This window comes from Leopardus geoffroyi, chromosome B3 (assembly GCF_018350155.1).
Source record: "Leopardus geoffroyi isolate Oge1 chromosome B3, O.geoffroyi_Oge1_pat1.0, whole genome shotgun sequence".
In the NCBI taxonomy this organism is placed as follows: Eukaryota; Metazoa; Chordata; class Mammalia; order Carnivora; family Felidae; genus Leopardus; species Leopardus geoffroyi.
In genome coordinates this window covers 62,928,700-62,947,249 of record NC_059337.1, presented here as the reverse complement: position 1 = coordinate 62,947,249, position 18,550 = coordinate 62,928,700, and the positions used below count along the sequence as shown (strand labels likewise).

At 49.8% G+C, this 18,550-nt stretch overlaps 1 protein-coding gene across 6 annotated transcripts in view; it reads left to right on the top strand.

Annotated features, from left to right (window-relative positions):
• Positions 1 to 12,993: 12,993 nt before the first annotated feature.
• LOC123583176 (serine/threonine-protein kinase PAK 6) overlaps positions 12,994 to 18,550 on the top strand; it is a 49,560-nt gene continuing 44,003 nt past the window's right edge. For 5 of the 6 annotated variants that reach the window (XR_006704761.1, XM_045450060.1, XM_045450059.1 and 2 more), the window contains exons 1-2: positions 12,994 to 13,670; positions 14,411 to 14,492. The gene's annotated coding sequence lies outside the window, so the exon portion shown is untranslated. The other variant, XM_045450055.1, reaches the window with a different exon arrangement.

Sequence of the window (18,550 nt, the reverse complement as noted above, 5' to 3'; positions counted from 1 at the left end):
ACGGACTGTGAGATCATGACCTGAGCTGAAGTCGGACGGTTAACTGACAGAGCCACCCAGGCACCCTAGGACCTGTGATGTCTTAGTTTTTTCTTTGCCTGAGCATACAACCACCAAGTGGGCATACTTCCATTTCGCTTGTGTTTTATGCTTGTTTTTGTCTTTGGAGAAGGAAGCCTGTCTTTTGGCAGAAGCTTCAAATGGTTCTTATTTCTTGTCTTACTAAGGCAGAAGTAGCCTAACAATGGACCTGGTAGGGGAAATAGCTGAAAAGATAGGGTTTTTACTTTTGAAAAGAGACCATGGAATGCATAGTGCCTCACCATTCACAAAGGGTGCATCCACTCATCTTCTACCACTGTTAGAGCCCTCATCTTCCAGTGCCAGTTGAGTAAGAAACTTTCCACCCAAGTCAAAGTGCTCTAACTGATGCCAAACCTGAATCTGGAAATAAAAAGGTTTCCTATAGCAGCAGGACTTTAGACTGTTAGTTGAGCTGTTACCTCAAGGTAGATAAGAAAGCCTTCCAGATGGTTCACGCAAGCCTCTTTGAAATGACTATTGTTGATGTGTTTAAAGTTTTTAAGCAGACGCCAAAGAAAGGCTTCTTTTCCATTGCATTGGAAAAGGTGGAGTTCTTCCTCCCAACTGCACCAGCTCTTTTTTTTTTTTTTAGATGACTTTATTAACTTAAGTAGTGATGATACCATTAAGGAGATTACAATTTTTTTTTAGTTTATATACTCATTTTGAGAGAGAGAGAGAGAGAGAGAGAGAGAGAGAGAGCAAACATGCACGTGTGGGAAAGGGGCAGAGAGAGGCGGGGAAAATCTCCAGCAAGCTCCCTGCTGCCAGCACTGAGCTGGACGCAGGGCTTGATCTAAGGAACCATGAAATCATGACTTGAACCAAAATCAAGAGTCAGAGGCTCAACTGACTGAGCCTCCCAGGCACCCCTGTACCAGCCCTTTCTAACATGCCAAAATTTCCTTCCAGTCTGGCTCCTAAAATAGACTTCTCTAGTGAGGAGGATGTATTTTAAAAAATTGTTTTTAAGTTTATTTATTTTGAGAGAGAGAGAGCAGGGAAGGGGCAGAGAGAGAGGAAGAGAGAGAATCCCAAGCAGGTTCTGTGCCATCAGCACAGAGCCCAAGGTGGGGCTCGATCCCACAAACTCATGAGATCATAACCTGAGCCGAAATCAAGAGTCAGACACTTAACTGACTGAGCCACCCAGGTGCCCCTAAAATTTTTTCTCTTAATATGGTCAACTTTGACCTTAATGAGGTCCTTCATTCCACCAAATTTAATAGGATAAAGGTGGCATTTCAAATCAGTATGGGAAAAGGTGGGGTATTCAATAACTAGTGTTGAAACAATGGATTAGAGTTTGAACTCTAATCCTCTAGTGGATTCTGTACCTCCCAGTGCACTGTAGCTTTCCCAGATTTCAGTCTGCACTTACCCTGTCAGCCGTGTGCCCTTGTGCAGTGAAAAAGTTGCACAGCCACATGCAGTGGTCCTGCCTGTTTCACTGCTTAGCTGCAAAACAATTTTAGGTAGATCAAAATGTTAATGTAAGAAAATGAAAATATGAAATACTAGATGGCTTTATAACCTTTGTCTTTGTGGCATAAAGCTAAGATAAAAGCAAGAAGATTCCTATTTATTACTATAGTAGATAAAAACCTAAATCTAATATGGCTACCTATCTCTCGCCTCAAAAAAAAAAACAACCATAAACTGAAACTAGGAAAAATTACTTGCAACATGTGTTTGCATCATCTTTCACTTGCATTACCTCAAGGTTTCATAACTGATCTCTATGCTTCCCCACCCACCTCCATTTATAACAGAACACATATCACAGCAGCCTATGAGACCCCACCAGTTTCAGCCCACTATTCCTTGACCTCTTCCCTGACTCTGCTTTTCCTCACTCACTCCTCTCTAGCCTGTCCACCTCCTTGCTTCTCCCTAAACGCCTTTTTGCTTACCATTTCTTCTGCCTGTATCTTCACATGGATTATTCCCTTACTTCCCTTTAGGTGTCCTCTCAAATCTCCACCTTACCACAGAGGTCTTCCCTGGCCATTCTATACACACATATCCTCCCACACACACTGCTGCTACTTTCTGTCCCTCTTTGCCCTGCTTTGTTTTCTCCAAAGCACGTATCACAACTCTGCTCACGCGCGCGCGCGTGTGTGTGTGTGTGTGTGTGTGTATGTGTGTAAATTTTTTTTCTATATCCCACTACTAGAATTTAACTTTCTTAAGGGCAAGGATTTACTTGTTTCCTGTTTTAGCCCCAATGCCTGAATGAATAAAATATGACAAAGCACTATTTAACCCTAATGTACAAAGAAACTCTTTAAAAATTTTTGAAAACCAGTAGAAATAGACAAAGGACATGAACAGTCCACTAAGAAACATTTTAATGGCCAACTTACCTGACATGTTCACCCTTCATTCTGAATTAAGTAAAATGCAAAATAAACCTGAAATTTTTATCATTCACATAGAAAATAGTTGAAAATTGTGTTTGTTAGTGTGAGGGGAAGCAGATACTCATTTATATTGTTAGTTGGTGCAAATTGTATGTTATTAGAAGGTGATTTGGCAATATTTATTAAATTTAAATACTCCCTCCAGCTGAGAAAATTTTCTAAGAATTTATCTTAAAGAAACATTGGCACAGGTGCTCAAAGATAAAGCACTGTTTATATTGTTGTCTTCCTTGCTTCCAAGGCTCATTAGTCCCGAAAGGATGATCAATATGACAGACCCCAGGAAAATGTGAATCCTGGAACCAATGCAGAGGTGATGTCAGACCACTTTTGTAGACTGTAGGGGTGCCTTGGCTTTGGTGCTGAAAGCCAGTCTTCCAATTTGGCATGAGTCCACAGAGATGGCAGAAACCTGCATTAGGCTTTGAGAGATTAATTCCAGACATTTTCAGCTTAGGTTAAGAAAAAAACAAAAAAAATGAAGGGAAAAAGTGATTACCTTTGGGGAGAGTGTACAGGAGTGGAGAGAAGACAGAATGAAGGCTTTTACTTTTCAATTTGTGTGTTTCTAAACATTTTGAATTTTCTGACCATGTACATGTATTAATTACTTTTTTATTTTTATCTGTTGTCTAAGAAATTATGGGCCATGGTTTTGTGATCTTTTCCCTTCTTTTATTAAAAAATAAAAAACCTGGGGCCCCTGGGTGGCGCAGTCGGTTAAGCGTCCGACTTCAGCCAGGTCACGATCTCGCGGCCCGTGAGTTCGAGCCCCGCGTCAGGCTCTGGGCTGATGGCTCAGAGCCTGGAGCCTGTTTCCGATTCTGTGTCTCCCTCTCTCTCTGCCCCTCCCCCGTTCATGCTCTGTCTCTCTCTGTCCCAAAAATAAATAAACGTTGAAAAAAAATAAATAAATAAAAATTAAAAACCTAATAAGTGTTAGTTTTTTTTTTAATGGGAAATTTGGGAAGTTTATCATCCAAATATCAAAGTGGGATTAATTTGGAATTAAAATGCAAGAGTAAAAATAATTATATATATATATATATATATATATATATATATATATATATATATATGTATATTTTATTATTATTTGAGAGAGCGTACACACACAAGCAGAGGAGAGAGGCAGAGGAAGAGAGAATCTTAAGCACCCTCCACGCTCAGCACAGAGCCTGACGCAGAGCTTGATCTCATGACCCTGGGATCACGACCTGAGCTGAAATCTAGAGTCAGCTGCTCAACCAAAAGAGCCACCCAGGCACCCGTAGAGTGAAAATAATTTTAAATCATTGAAGAGAATCTATCTAAACTTCTATTTTTAGTGTGCTAAAAATTAATATATATTCAAATGTTTTGTAATTTTTCATTAGATATATGATTTCCATGATTACCATCTTCCTTATAATTTCCTATGTCTGTGAACAAGGAATTGAATTACATAAAACTTGACTTTCTTCAAAACAAAATTTATTTTATGACTTTCATATAAACACTTGAGTTTCCACAAACTTGACATTATATGATTAAGAAAGGAACAGAAAGACCATGATGAACTTAGGCTAAACTTCTATAAACATATACCTCTTTTTTTTAATCAAAGAATACCACTACCAATAATCTTGTTCTTTAGATGCTCCTGTGGCAGACTTTCAGCTGCCCAAGATATTGTCCCAGAAGTTCAAATTGGCCTCTCCACAGGAAAGGAGTGGTTGCCCAGACTGCTAGTTTTCAAACTCCTTGTGAACAAACAACTATGTGTCTATTAATTTTATATACTCCCAGATATTAGCACATGGTTGCCAACAGTAAGTTGTGAATTAAAATGTTGGAAAAGAGCGGCTATGAATTCAAAAACTAGTTAAACTGGAGCATTGGTGAAAGGGAATAAAATCTATCATAGGCTCTAGATATGCATGAAATCATAATCTCACTTTCTAGTGTGGCACCTTATGTACGTTTCTATAACCTTCTGTTGTAATTGACAGCTGACCTTACATTGTGATACGCTTCATTGTCCTGTTTACTCCTTTCACAATTAAATGTTATTTTCACAGGTGTATTCATTCCATTGGAATGTGTACTTTATTTCCCACATGTGTTTAATGCAGCCTCACGTTCATTTGAAACAGTTATGTGAATGAGCGTATGCTGCAGTTTCAAAGTAGTTTAATCTTACTGGCCTGGTCATGTGATGCATTTTTATTTAATTGCTTCAGTCCTGCAATTAGCAAAGCGAGGATGACATTTCATAAAAACCAAATACCCATTAAAATCTGTGAACAAAAAGAGGAACATACATTTATTTGTTTGCTTTTGCATTTTTCAAATAAAATTGAAAAAGCTGGTAATGCTAGAATAAAATAATAAAACATTGAAAAGGTGACACATGAAGTTTCAATGAGATTGGCTCATTCAAGGAAATGAGCTAAGGATGAGCGTGTGTGCTCAGTGAGTCGAGGAGTCCCAGCAAATCAAGGGGGTCAGGCGGGCAGAAATAAGAGCTGGGCAGAGTAGATGAAAGTCAACTAGCGGTGCTGGGAGAGACATTCCACACATCAACTGTACCCCATCACTGAACAGATAAGGAAGCCACTCCACGTGCTCGGGACTCCCCCAGACAGTCACATCCAGTATCTTAGCATGTGGACCAATGGTTGAGGTTCCACCACTAGGTATAGGCCACTAGGGGCCGCCCAGTAGCTCCTACCCGTACGTTCCCCTACCGCATTATATTATTAGCCGCCTTGAACAGGCACATGTGCATACCTTGCCTTCCTCACTCAGATAAGGTCTTTGGGACAAGATATGTGTCTTTCTTTTTTTTTACACTTAGAACCCCTATGCAGTGCTCATGTTATAAGGGGTCAATCGCGCAGGCCCGGGGTCTGCTAGTACTTCCTCAGGATCGAGGTGGCTCCCTGCCTATGGTGCCAAATCAAACATTAGCACGGGGATGCTTGGGTGGCTCAGTTGGTTGAGCGTCCAACTTCGGCTCAGGTCATGGTCTCATGGTTCGTGGGTTCAAGCCCCGCTTCGGGCTCTGTGCTGACAGCTCAGAGCCTAGAGCCTACTTAGGATTCTGTGTTCCCCCTCTCTCTCTGCCCCTCCCCCGCTCGTGCTCTGTGTCTATCTCTCAAAAGTGAATAAAGATTAAAAAAACAAAACAAAAAACACTAGCATGGTGGTTAGAAATGCTGCCTCTAGGGCCGGAATGCCTGTGCTTGAATCCTGGCTGTGTGGCATTGAACAAGTTACTTACCTTTTCTGAGTTCGTCTTCTCTGTAAAATGAGGACGGCCTGAGTGTCTACCGAGTATTGCAAATTAAAGTTTTTAGTACCCGTAACTTGTAGATACTTGTATTGATTTAGTTCTTATGTTGCTTGAGCAATCTAAAGTTCTCTGGCATCCTCTCAAGTAGATTGGGATCCCAGCCAGTTGGTTGGAGCTTTACTGTCTTAAAAGTCAATTTATAGTATAGCATATAGCCAAATCTGTAGTAAGATAAAGGTAGGTGAAAGAAACATGGTGTCTGTAATCTAAAGATAAGGGGAAAGGAGTTGTTCCTGTTGGAGGTGACCCTCCGGGAACCAAATCTTTGTCCTTAAGACAGTCTCAAGATCAGCCAAGTACCAAGCTATCAGGAAGGTCCGCCTGGTCCCCGGTCTTCAGTCCGCAAGGTCACTTCAGTCTGCAGGGTCCCCCCCAGCTTATAGCTCTCTGCTGCTTCCGTGCCGTGTTCAAAGCACAGAATCCTTAAAAGGCTACCTCTGGTCAGTTTGCTCTGAGGCATCAGGCAGTGTTGGTGCCCTCGGTGGTGGGAAGCAGGATGCAGATTTCTTTCCCTCAAGCTGCTGACGGGTGCCACTCACTCCTCTCTCTGACCAGGGGAAAGAACACCTGGCTTAGGGAGCAGGGCCTACTCACCCCACTTAAGGCCAAGACATTCAGTCTCTTTCTGACGCTCCTCCTGCTACAGTTAAGGATTTTAGAACGATTTCTATTTTACACTCTGCTATCAACTTCTGTGCCAATGAGCACAAGATGACCACTTGCTTAATACGAAAAAGAAAAGGGGGAACATCGGGAGCCCTATAAACTCAGTGCAGGAACTAGAAAACCTGGGCTCAAACCCTAGGTCTGCTTGCCAGCTACTTGATCCGGCCAGGTCAACGTGCCGTCCAGAAACAGGTGCTGACGGCTCCTACCCAAAGGGCCATTGTGAGAATTAAAACCCAAGATGTGGTTGCTAAAGATGAAAGTTGCTTGGCTCATAGCAAGCAGCAGATTCCTCTGCGTCTCCCCAGCAGGAGCCCAGAGCTGCGTGCACAGGAAGCAGCTGGAGCTGCTGTGATCCATTGTGGAGTCTAACCCACGTTGGAGACTGGAGACTCCTGACATTCTTATTCACTCAGGCCTCCAGCTGCAACCTGCTGACGCCTGTTTTACTCTTTGTTGAAACGTGTTCATTTACTCCTCTAGGGCAGCAAATAATCTCTTGGAATGTGTCAAAGAAGATTAGCCAAGAAATATTTATTAAGCTCTGCCAGTGTTCTGTATTAATGACAGGTACACGAAGGGCATAAAGGGACGGAAGCACGCTTACTCCCTTCAGGGAGTTTATAAGTTAGTTACAGAAACAGGATATTACAGGTTAAAAGCCAAGAGATACACAGATAAGTCAAAGGACATCTCCAAGTACACAACCAAGAGTCAAAGGAGTGGAGAATATGTGTTTTAAGACATTCAGAGGAAGTGAGGGCCAGCCTAGGCCGGGGGGTCCTGGCATGGCAGGGATGGGAGCCAGTTTATATCTGGTAGTTTTCGGCTACAAGTCAGAAAGAATCCAAAATTTCGTAAGGGGTGAGAGTATCTGTTATCTCCCATAACAACAAGCGCTGGAGCTCAGCAATTCATAGAGGACCCAAGTTGCTTTTCCGCCATCTTCGGCATGTTGGTTTTTGTCCTCAGGCTGGTCACCTTATGGAACCAGTTAGCTACCACAGTTCCAGGATCAACAACTTGGAGCAGCACAGGAAAACTTTGCCCAAGAACCCTCCCAGCAAACCTCCCTTCTTGTTTCTTTTCTTTTTTTTTTTTTTTTTTTTAATTTTTTTTTCAACGTTTATTTATTTTTGGGACAGAGAGAGACAGAGCATGAACGGGGGAGGGGCAGAGAGAGAGGGAGACACAGAATCGGAAACAGGCTCCAGGCTCTGAGCCATCAGCCCAGAGCCCGACGCGGGGCTCGAACTCACGGACTGCGAGATCGTGACCTGGCTGAAGTCGGACGCTTAACCGACTGCGCCACCCAGGCGCCCCCTTTTTTTTTTTTTTTTTTTCCCTTCTTGTTTCTTAATAAGATTGTCATCTATACGGGGCGTACCTGGGGCCTAAACTAATCCCTAGCAAAAGGAGGGAATTAGGAAGATTGGTTCAAACTAATCACGATTCACTCCTGGGGCTGGGCCTGGGAAGGGGCCCTTCCCCGAGCACACAAGTGGAAAAGTGTACATCCGTATAAATTCAGTTTCTTCCAGCAAGTAAAAAGGGGGATGGATTCAGAGAGGCAAACGATAGTGTCTGCCACGTGGGTGGTGTTGGGAAGAAAAAAGGAAGCATTTGGTAGCAAAATAGCATCCTGGACTCTGGAACAGATTGCCTGAGTTCAAAGCCCTGCCCTGTCACTTAGTGACCTGAGCAAGTAAGTTAAATTCAGGAGGCCTGAGTTTTCTCATCTCTGAAATGGGATGATAGTTCCTACCTAGAGTGTAAGCGTTGTGAGGACGGCTACTTGTCTTGTTCCCTGCGTTACCCTCAGTACCTAGCACAGAGCTTTGCGCCTAGCAGGTGCTCAATAGATCTTGGTCGGATGGGTTCATGAATTAGAATGTTGTGAGGGTGGAATGAGCTGATACAATGGCTAGGAAGGGTTTAGCACGGGGCACAGACAACAGATTGTGCCCAAGAAAATGAGCTTTTGGCCACGTTATAGAGACAATGGGAACCCTCCTCCACACATGTCCTTTTGCTGCTTTGTGTCACCTGGGTGCCAGATTTATCACTAAGCCCTTGCTCATGCAGAAGCTGTGGTGCATCACAAAGGCTCTGCTCCTAGCGGACGGGGCTAGGATGACAAAGGCCAGTCACATCTTCTGCTGGAGACAGGATAACGCCAGTCCCATACTCGGGGCTCTGCAGTTCGTAGCTCTGACCGGTTTCTGAGCTGGCCTTCACATTGTGGTTAACTCCTCCGGGTCAATCCCCTGACCCTGCCCGGCCGCTGGAACCAGCTCAACTCACTTCTAAGGCCCTGTGGCCAGAGGGGAGGGGGGCCTATTCACTCCGACAAAGCTTTTCTTTTGGGCTGTGTCTCAAGAGAGGTCCCAGCTGGTTTCTGACCGAGGTGGGCCAGCCCCTCTCATAGAGGCTGCTCCCAGGAAAGGCTCATCCTGTTTCTCCTGAGGGAAACTCCTGCAGGACAACAGCAGAGTCCCTAGCCAGGGTCACTCCTAATCCTTTTGAGATCCTGATCTGTCCTTTCCTCTCTCGTGTCTCCTAGTGCGTTGTGACAGGGCATAATGGCAAGAAGGGAAGACCATACAAAACGGTATCTGCCTTCTGCCCTCTCAGGCCATCTGCTGACCCAGACCTCTTCTCTGGGTCTGTCTCCCTCTCTTCTTGACTGCCCCGGTTGACCCAGAGGCAGGGGCACTGTAGGGACGGAGGCGTGGGGAATGCTAACCCAGTTTCTCAGGGAATCCTCCTAGTCTTCCCTCAGACTGCATTATGGTCCCTTAGCCTTCTCCCTACTCCCCTGCCCATTGGTATCCGGGTAGGTTCTGCAGTCCAGACCGGGCTATTGGAAGGCCTCATCATTCCCTCTTCTCTTTTAGGCAGCATTGGGCCAAGGGTCAGGGTCAGGCAAGGCTGTTAGCCAGCAGCAACAGTAACTCCACCTGGGCTTCTCCCCTTTGCTTTTGTTGAGGAAGAGTTCCTAGAGAAATTCCCTAATCTGCAGGCCAGCCCTCATTCCTACTCCCAGGAGCATGGAGAAAATTCCCCTGCCAGCGATCCGTTATATACCTTGCCCAGCCCCCAGGGCACCTCCTTATCCTGGGTTTCCCCTACTCCCCCGCTCCCACCCACACAGGATGACAGAGGAGCAGGGCCAGAGAAGTGGGCACAAAAGGGACCCAGAGCATCCCTATCTGACAAAGCCCTGAGGCTTCCTTCCCACCGAGAACCCCCAGGATTTGACCTGGTCATCCTCCCCTTTGCTACCAACACCCTGGAGGACGGGCGGGTATCTTGGAAACCTCTGCTTCCCAGGCACCCCACCTGCCATGCAGGACCATTTGGGAAAATCTCTTGCAGGTGGGCCTCTGCCTCTGGTCTGGTTCTCTTGGAGGCCCGAGGCTTAGGGGCCCCTCTAAGGTAGTGCCAGCCCTGGAGTGCAGGATACATAACACAGGCCTCCAGTGACAACACTTGCTCATTAATGCAAGCCCTTCCTTTCCGGGTAGGGGCTGGAAGTGGGAAGAATTTGTCCCTCCCTTCCTGGCCCTACAGTAGAGGTGTTGACAAGTGTAGGCAGGTGGAGACAGGCCTGCACAGCCATTAGGAAGGTCTTCGTAAAACACCCTGTGTACACACAGCACGAAGGGGAGGCAGGAAGTGTGAGGGAGAACCTAAGTTTCTAGAAAAATTTGCCTGTCAAAAGGAATATTTACCACACACTAGAGCCCTAGGCTTGGTTTCTGAAATGTTTTATTCTTTGGGAAAACCCAGGACGCATTGGTTCATAAAAACGTTAGGACTTCACTGTTACGTGGTCTTTCCGAGCCGCGGTGATTTGCTAAAACCATACGGTCGGTGGGACACTGTCGATGTAAGCGGTCATCCCAGCTGAAGCTGACGGAACCAGAATAGCGCAGTTGAGGCAAGTTACTTTTGAGGCTGTGAGCATATCTCCACCTTTGAGAACAAAAGAATCAAGTGAAAAACTTTTCTTGAGAAATTATAAGGCCATCGTCTTGGCAGATCCATATCGGCCACAGCTCTCAGGGAGCGGAGATTCAACGGCAGGAAGGCCCCTGGTGACAGCACCGCCACTGCCTTTGAACCACAGATACGTCACACACTCAGGGCTTGAGCTAGAACAGGCCTGTGTGGGCGGCAAAGGGAACAATCCAGGCCTGTGAGGAGGGAAAGCGGAGTTCCAGTCCTGACTGCCTCCCCTGCGGCTGTGCTGAGTCACTCCGCCTCTCTGGGCTGCAAGTCTTCGCACCTATAGAAGTGGGGGCAGGGCTGGTGATTCTAGAGTCCCTTTCAGCTCCACCATTCACCGCGTTCTAAGCAAGGATGGCTGGAGCACAGAGCCTCTTCAGATGTTCGTTCATTCAACAAAGTTAACAGAAGCATTTACCATGTGCCAAGCACCACGCTGGGTTTCCTGCCCCCGAGCAGCTCACGGCCCACTGGGACTAACAGAGAGGTGGCCCTGGCGGGATAAAGAAGGGCACAGGGTAGACCCACTGGCCCAGGAACAACTGGGCATCTGCCCACCTGTGCCCTGCAACAGGCAGTCCAGCTTTGCAGGGTTTCTTCCAATGGCTGGCACGTCCCTCCTTCCCCTTCTACAACCTAGGAAAGGAACAGATCTAAGTTTGCAGATAGTCTCGCCAAATCAAGGAGTCATGCAACATGACAGAGTAGAGGAACAGGTCTCAGTTGGCGCAGACCATCAGTTTTCAGAAGCCTATGGACAGGAAGAGTAAAAGAGTCAACGCTCCCTGATTATCACGCTCAGGAATTGGAGATGAATAGAAAAAAAGAGCAAAGACGCCGCCTGCCTCGAACATCAGCTGGTTTTTGGCCTCTGGCACCCATTCCCCTTTCCTTCAGTAATAGCATCCTAGTTTTCTTCCCCACATCACATGTGGTAACAGAAGCACCGTCCAAGCCCAGCCTCCCTCCCCTCTGCCCGTGACCTGAGCCAGAGGTGCGCTAGGTGGAGAGTGCAGTCGGGGCACCCTGCACCCAGGTTCAGGGGAGTATGCAGACTACAGAGTCAATCCTGATGCCTCAAGCGCTGGCTTCTGCCCTGGACTTGATTCTCCAGGCTTCTCATCAGTGCTGGGTGTTAGTTACCTGACAGCCATCAAAGAGTTCCTTTCCTGCTCAGGATGGAGCTGGGGCGGGTTCCATAGCTGGTAGTTCGAGGACCTGACTAACCGAAATTTTTATGCTTCATGCCATGAGGTCCAATACAGTGCAGTTCAATCAACATGTCTATGTGTTCAGCTTCAGACCTTGGCCCAGGAGGTGACTGAGGGTCATGGTTTTGGAAGCTTAACCCGCCACCATTTGGTGGGTGGATAAGGGTGAACAGCAAAAACACAGTCACGAAGGTGGAGGAAAAGATTTAATGTTTATGAGCAGTCCCTATGCCAGGAGCTCTGTTCATTTAATTCCCACACCCTGTGAGGCAGGTGAAATCATCCCCATTCTATGGATGAGAAAATTGAGTTCAGCTGATTAAATAACACGCCAAAGGTCACTCGGCTGATGAACAGCAGAGCTGGGAGGTGACCTCAGGACTGTGAAAACCCAGAACCTGGGCTTTTAACCAGACACCACATTGCTTCACTATGGAAGATTTATGAAAGAGTTCTCAAAAATAATGTAAGCAGCTTAGTCTCACCTTGGATCTAAGGGGCCAGCAGTGAGAAGAGCCAAGGAGAGCATCTCCTTCTGACTGTCAGCAACTGGGCGCTCAGAGCAGGAGGTGGCTATGGGGGCGGGGGGCACCTGCAGCAGGGCAGCCAGACATGGGGTCTGGGGAAGCATGTCCAGGTTGACGGTCAAAGCCACGGAGAGGATGGTGTTTCAGCGAGTGTGGTAAGAGAGGAGCAGGGGGCCAAGCCAGGAGGGCTGGGCTCCACCTGGTATACTCAGAGGTGCTGGCCTGTAGGCACCCAGAGGAGCTCAGGCTGCCTATATGCACACGACCCTGTTCCTCAAGGGTCCAGCTGAGTGGCTGGCTTCGGCCCCTGCCAACCCAGGAGCTGGCGCCCACCCTGCCCATCACCCACCCATTGTATGCCGCTCTCCCCGCCCTTCACAGCAAAACCAGCTGAGACCCCGAAAGGGGAGTTCGGCCCAGTTGTGGCCAGGTCGGCCAGTTCTGTGGCGTGGGGAGCCTGGGTGGGAGGGTCTGGCTTCTGCGGGGCTGGGGGAGGCTTCCACTGAGGCTGGCAGGCAGCCCTTCCCTTCCCTCCCCCTCAGTAAAGGAAGGCAGGAAAAAACGTGTTTTTATAAATAGCTCCAGCCCCAGCTGATTTGTAAATTCAGTGGGTTTTTTGTGTCAATGACATCACCCTCCTCCCCATAGCAACCCCCGACGATATCAAAATTGCCAAGCAACGTTGGAGCAGCTCAGCGCCCCAAACGAGCAGGTCGCTGCCTGAGGATTTAATGGAGAAATCCCAAAGTGAGCCTGGGTGCGTGGTGGAGGAGGGGCGTGCTGCGGCTGGGAAGGAGGCCGGAGCTCACCGCCCGTGCAGCCTGCCAGGCAGCCTCAGGCCAGCTGGCGCTCCTCGGCCAAGGCCACGCTCCCTTTGACAGCCCTGTTGTCGACAGCAGATGGGGGAGGGCACTGCTCCCTGGCTGATGTGCCAGGAGCTGGGAGCAGCCATCCAGGTGACTAAGCCGGCCCACTGGCACTGAGTCACCTGCTGGCCCGGAGATTTCTTCCTTCCCTTTTGCATCTGATTATTTTGGGAGCTGGAAACTTGGAGCTGCACCTGAGTCCCGCCCCTTCTAGTTCTCCCCTCTCTACCTTGGGCTGCGAGGAAGATGGGACCTATCAGGAATCTGCTGCTACCCCCCAAGGATATGGAAGATGCTGTGGGGGCCCGAGGTTCGGAGAGAGAGATGCTGGCCGGCAAAGTGCAATAACAGATATGGTGATCAGGCTGCTGTGTCCTCTGGAGGTGTCGGGAGAGAAGGGGAGACTGGTCCGTGCTAACTGGAGTCCTCCCGGGCCGGCTTTGAACTCACCTCTCACAGGATATTGCTGTTCATGAGTGGCTTCTAGGGTCAGAGTGGCATTTGGAGAGCAAGGCTGGATTGGCTTAGGCTGGCCAGGGCAGGTAGGTGGCTCTGTGCTGGGTGTGGCCCCACGTGTGTGTGAGAGCATGTGTGTTGTCCCCCTGCTGGGGACAGAGAGCAGGACTTGGCAGCAGTTCATCCTGATGCTGGGCCCACCCAGGCCCCGAGACGGGTGCTGCGGAAAAGGGACACCAAGCGCCTGGCTGTACCCAGGATGAGGAGCACCTCCAGCTCAGACACACCCAGGCCCTATCTGAGTCCACAGGACAGAGACACGGGAGGACTTCAAGGTAGGGAATGGTCCAGAGGGGTAGCCCAAGGATGGAAGCCAACCTGCCAGGGGGTCAGACAGCACACTGGCTGCCCCCTCTTGGGACAGCCCCGGGTCCTAAGGAGACAGCCTCCTATCAAGGAATTCTGTCACTCGACCACACGGCGCCAGTTAGCACTGATGGGTGTGCTCTGCTGAGCCCATAGGGACCGGCCAGGACATGGCTTCCCTGTGCTCCGGACCCAGCTGGGGGCCACCCGCTGCCTAGGCCAGACCCCCACAGAGCATGCTCCGGTGTGTCAGGCAGAGGGGCGTGGGCCACCTCCCCCCGCCTCCCCCATACAGCTGGCAGCCTCACGGGCACACCGGTGAGTAAGCTGCCAGAGGGAGGAGGCTGTGTGCCCACAGAGGCAGGACGACACCATCCAGGAGCCTTCAGGAGAAGCAGCTAGGCAAGAAAAGCGCTGAGGTTTTCTTCTTCTTTTCCTTTTTCTCTTTTTTTGCCTGAAGGGAGTGCCGCTTCCTGGGCTCCAGACAAGCACCAGCCTGCAGTGAGGAGCTTGAGGCCCAGCGGCCCCGAGGAGCGGCCACGGTAAGGTCCCTGCTGCCGCTGTGGGTTCGGGCTTCCCGGGCGGGGCTGGGGAGCCCAAGTGTCGGGCTGCCCACCACCTGGGACAGGGGCGGCAGCTGCCGGCTGCTAGGATCGGTAGCCCCGCGCCCCAGCGGACCTGCCGCTCCCTTTCCAGACGGATTTTGAAACAGCCCGGTGCAAGCTGATTTCCTATGGCTTCCTGGCCATAGGAAGAGACGCTTGTTTCTGCTGTTTCTGCCTTTACCTCCCCCTCTTGCTGGGCCGGGCTAGTGTGGTGCCACCAGGATGGCCCTCGGGAAGGCCCCTCTCACCCCACCACACCTGGCACACTCTGCTCAGCTGTTCGGCCCACAAGTATTTATGGAGTATCGCTGGGACCCAGCTCCCAGTCACACCCTTCTGCAGAGCTTGACCTGGCAGAGATGCTGACTCTGAAACTTTGGAGTCAGGTCAGGTTCAGGGGGCTGCCTGGCTGAGCACCATCCCTTCTCACAGGCCTCAGGCTCCCCGCCTCTGCTGCAGGGTTAATGACCTGGTTGGCTCCAGGAGGTCAGGCCCAGTGCACTTGGGGTTTAAAGTGCTAAGGCCCCACCAAGAAACAAGGCTAATACCGCATATGCAGCTTCTTTCCCTGGTGTCACGCACCGAGGTTGGAGGGACCTGCTTGCGGTCTTCCTCTAAGCCGGTTCTGGTGGGAACTGATTAGGGCCGCCAGACTCGGCCCCCACAGAAGCGCATCTGGCTCAGAATAAGGCCTTTGGGCCAAGCAAGGGGTCCCCTCTGCAGCCTAGGAGTGGCAAGCCTGGGAACCCTACTGGCAAGGGTGTCTAGTCAGGAAGGCATTGGAACTTAGGGGCAAAGCTTCTGGAAGCACCTGATTGGGGTAGAAAACTCCGTGCACCCTGATAATGGCCGCAAGGTGGGAGTGTGGGGGCTCCATAGACCTTCCAGTCCCCCAAAGACAGACTGATTCTTGGTGAGCTGACCTCTCTGGGATGTGCCAGGTACAGGGAAGGTGCATGCAGGTCTGAGGTCTCTAGCCACAGCAAAGCCCACTCAGCACAATTCCCAAGGATGACCAAGAATGCCCTCTGTCCTAGAGGAGCACATGGGACTAGAGTTGGGATGAACCCAGAAGTGTCTCCCATTCCATTAATCCCCATACCTGGCTCCAGTAGGAAGAAAATGGCCCAGCTGAGGGGGTATTGCCTCCTTACAAAAGGTGACTCCAAGCCTAGGGGTCTCGAATGTATGCAGAGCTGAGCAGCAGCCAGTACCCAGAGGCTGTGGAGTGCCAAACAGCAGGCTGGCAGAGTGGCAGCTGGCTGGGCCAGGAGGGAGCAGAGGATAAAGGCGAGGGCGTAGGAAGCAGGAGAGGAACCGGCAGCCTGGGTTTTAGGCTCAGGAAGGGCTCTGGAGGGCTGGCTTTCTTAAACCTGCCCACCTGTATGGGAGGGCGGGGCAGGGAGAAGGTGGAGACTCTGAGGGACTGTGTTCTGTACGCAAACAGTCCCAGAGATGCCTGTAACGCACTGTTTCCTGGGTGCAGAAGGTAGGGGGGACTTGTGGGAAACTGTCTTGTGGCCTGAAGCAGAGCCCTCCCCATAGGATTTTCTCCACACCGTAAGTGGGAAGGCCCAGGATCCGGGAGCAGTTCCCGACGTGAGCAGTACTGCAAACGTCATAAACAGGCATTCTGCCGCCTGCCCCTCAAAGAGGTAGGCTAGCCAACAGGTTGGAAGGGAGCATGGAAAATGGAAGCTTTAGAAGCAGAAAGAGTTCTCAACTTCCTGAAGCCCAGCTGGCCCTGCTGCCCGAGGTGAGCAGACTGACTGGAAGCTGTCTGTCCCCTTCTGAGCTCTGCCTCAGGGCCCTCTCGGGGCTAAGGTGAGATGTGGGGGATGTGAGATAAAGGGGAATTTGTCTTTTCTTGGCCAGATGCGGGCTCCAGGCAACACTTGGTGATGGCGCTTGGCACCTGGTTCTGGCTCACTGGCTTGCAGGCAGGGAACAGGACTGCCTGACTACAAAACGCCACGGGTGGTGGGGACAGGGTGCAGGGGAAAGTGCTGACAAATGAAGGACCAGGCCTTTGCCGTGGGGAGCTTATAGCTCTTCCCCGTGAGTGGAAAGGGCAGCTGAGTCTGGGGGCCACCCCACCAGAAACCAGCTGAGCTACAGATCAGCCATGATCAGCAACAGGTGGCAGCATCCTCTTGCCCACCCTGAGCCCCAGACTCATTGCTGAAGCTGTCGGCCGTGACCCATCCAGTCCAGAACATTTATAAATTTAGACCGATGCTGGGAGATGGTTCTCAACATAGAACTTAACAAAGATGGACAAAGGCAGATTAGCTGAGAAAGTGGAGCAAAAGAAGAAGCCGCTTGAACAGTAACGGGCAGAGGACGCACGCTCAAGGAGATACACGAGTGCAAGAAGAGGGAGAAGGCTGGAAAGAAATGCGGGGCCACTCCAGTTTTTCCCAAATAGCAAATTGTCTGCCACTGAGTTTCTCCAAGGAATGACTGGAGTCTGTCGTTCAAGGAAACCTGAGTTTCCTTCTCCATCTGAGATCTAGATTCAGGCCTTGAGGACTTAAAACAGGCTGTAGACAGTTAAGGAACCAAGAGGCCTGGTCCCACTTCTCTCTGCGCCTGAAATTTTGTCACGTGTTGGCCCCGATTCCTTGAAGAACTGTATACTCATGAGCCCTATCTGAAAGCACAAACTCGGAGGGGCTTCATGCAGGGGGCCAGACCAGAGACCCCAGGGGACTTCTTGATCACTCTGGCAGATGACTTAGAAATGCCCAGGCACCATAAGGTTCAGACTCAGAGACTTTTTGCTTTTTCTGCCAAAGTTCTATGGATTTAGGAAAGTTAATCCGGGTTCTTTCACCTGAAAGAACAAGGTAAAACCAAAGCACAGCATACTTTCATATGCTGGGGGGAAATCAGCATGCAAAAAAGGGTTCCCCCATAACTGCATGGAGCCACATTAGCCCCAGCAAAGGGACACTCATGCTGGCCAGCATTTTCTATAAAACCTCATTGTAACACATCAGTCAGTGCAGAGACCCATGTCTTTACAGAGGGAGGACGATGACCTTTTTTGTACATCTGTGGGTTTTCTGTGGCAACCATCCCCCCCTCAGAAGTGCTCCCTCAGTCAGCAAACACTAGCATCTTTCTGCTTGGCTCTGGTTTGCCCGTGTCAAAGCACTCAGGCCCCTGCGCCTCTGGCTAACAGGATGGAGGCTGATGTGTGATCTCTTGCACACTCAGGCTGCTCAGGATGTGGAGAGGGGGGCCTCTGGGTGCTCAGAGAAGCAGGTCCAGAAAGGTCTGGTCAGCTAGTGAGTTGTTCTGATCTCTGGTACCAGTGCAGCAGGGACCCAGCCCGCTCCACCTCAGGGCAAATAGCTACCAGCCGGTCACCTTTACTCAAGGCCTCCTGCTGTCTGCGTGCATGTCCTAGCTCCTGAAGGCTGCAGCAGCAGCAGCAGCAGCAGCAGAGTTAGAACTGGGAGGACTGGTTCTCTGGTTCAGCTTCCTGGCCTGGAGCCTTCGGCCTCCATTTTCTTTCTTTTAGCTTCAAATGAGGAATTGCACAGGAAGGCACAGAGGGTGGAGGGAGCCAGGGGGCCATTTATTCCACAGCCTCATGTGCTTCCAGAGTTCAGTCTGGGGTCAGGGGGGTGGGGTGCAGAGGAGGAAAGGACTGCTCCCAAAAGGAGATGACCACCTTAGATTGCTAGAGCACATTCAAGCCAAAAGGAGTCCCTAAGAATGTCTGATCAAGCCCCATAATATTATAGAGGAAGGCAGAGGCCCAGAGAAGGAAAGTGGGTCCCGAGATTACATAGCTAACTGATGGCAGAGCCTTGGTTTCAGGCTTTGAGGGTCCCCACTTCCCAGTCCAGGACTCTCTCACTGCCCAGACTGCCTTTCTATCTGCAGTAACATCAAAGGTGACCCTGCAGGCAAGGGCAGACGAAAGCTGCAGAGGCTTGAGGAGACAGCCTGGCCCCAAACACTAGGAGGCCAGAGGGGTCCTG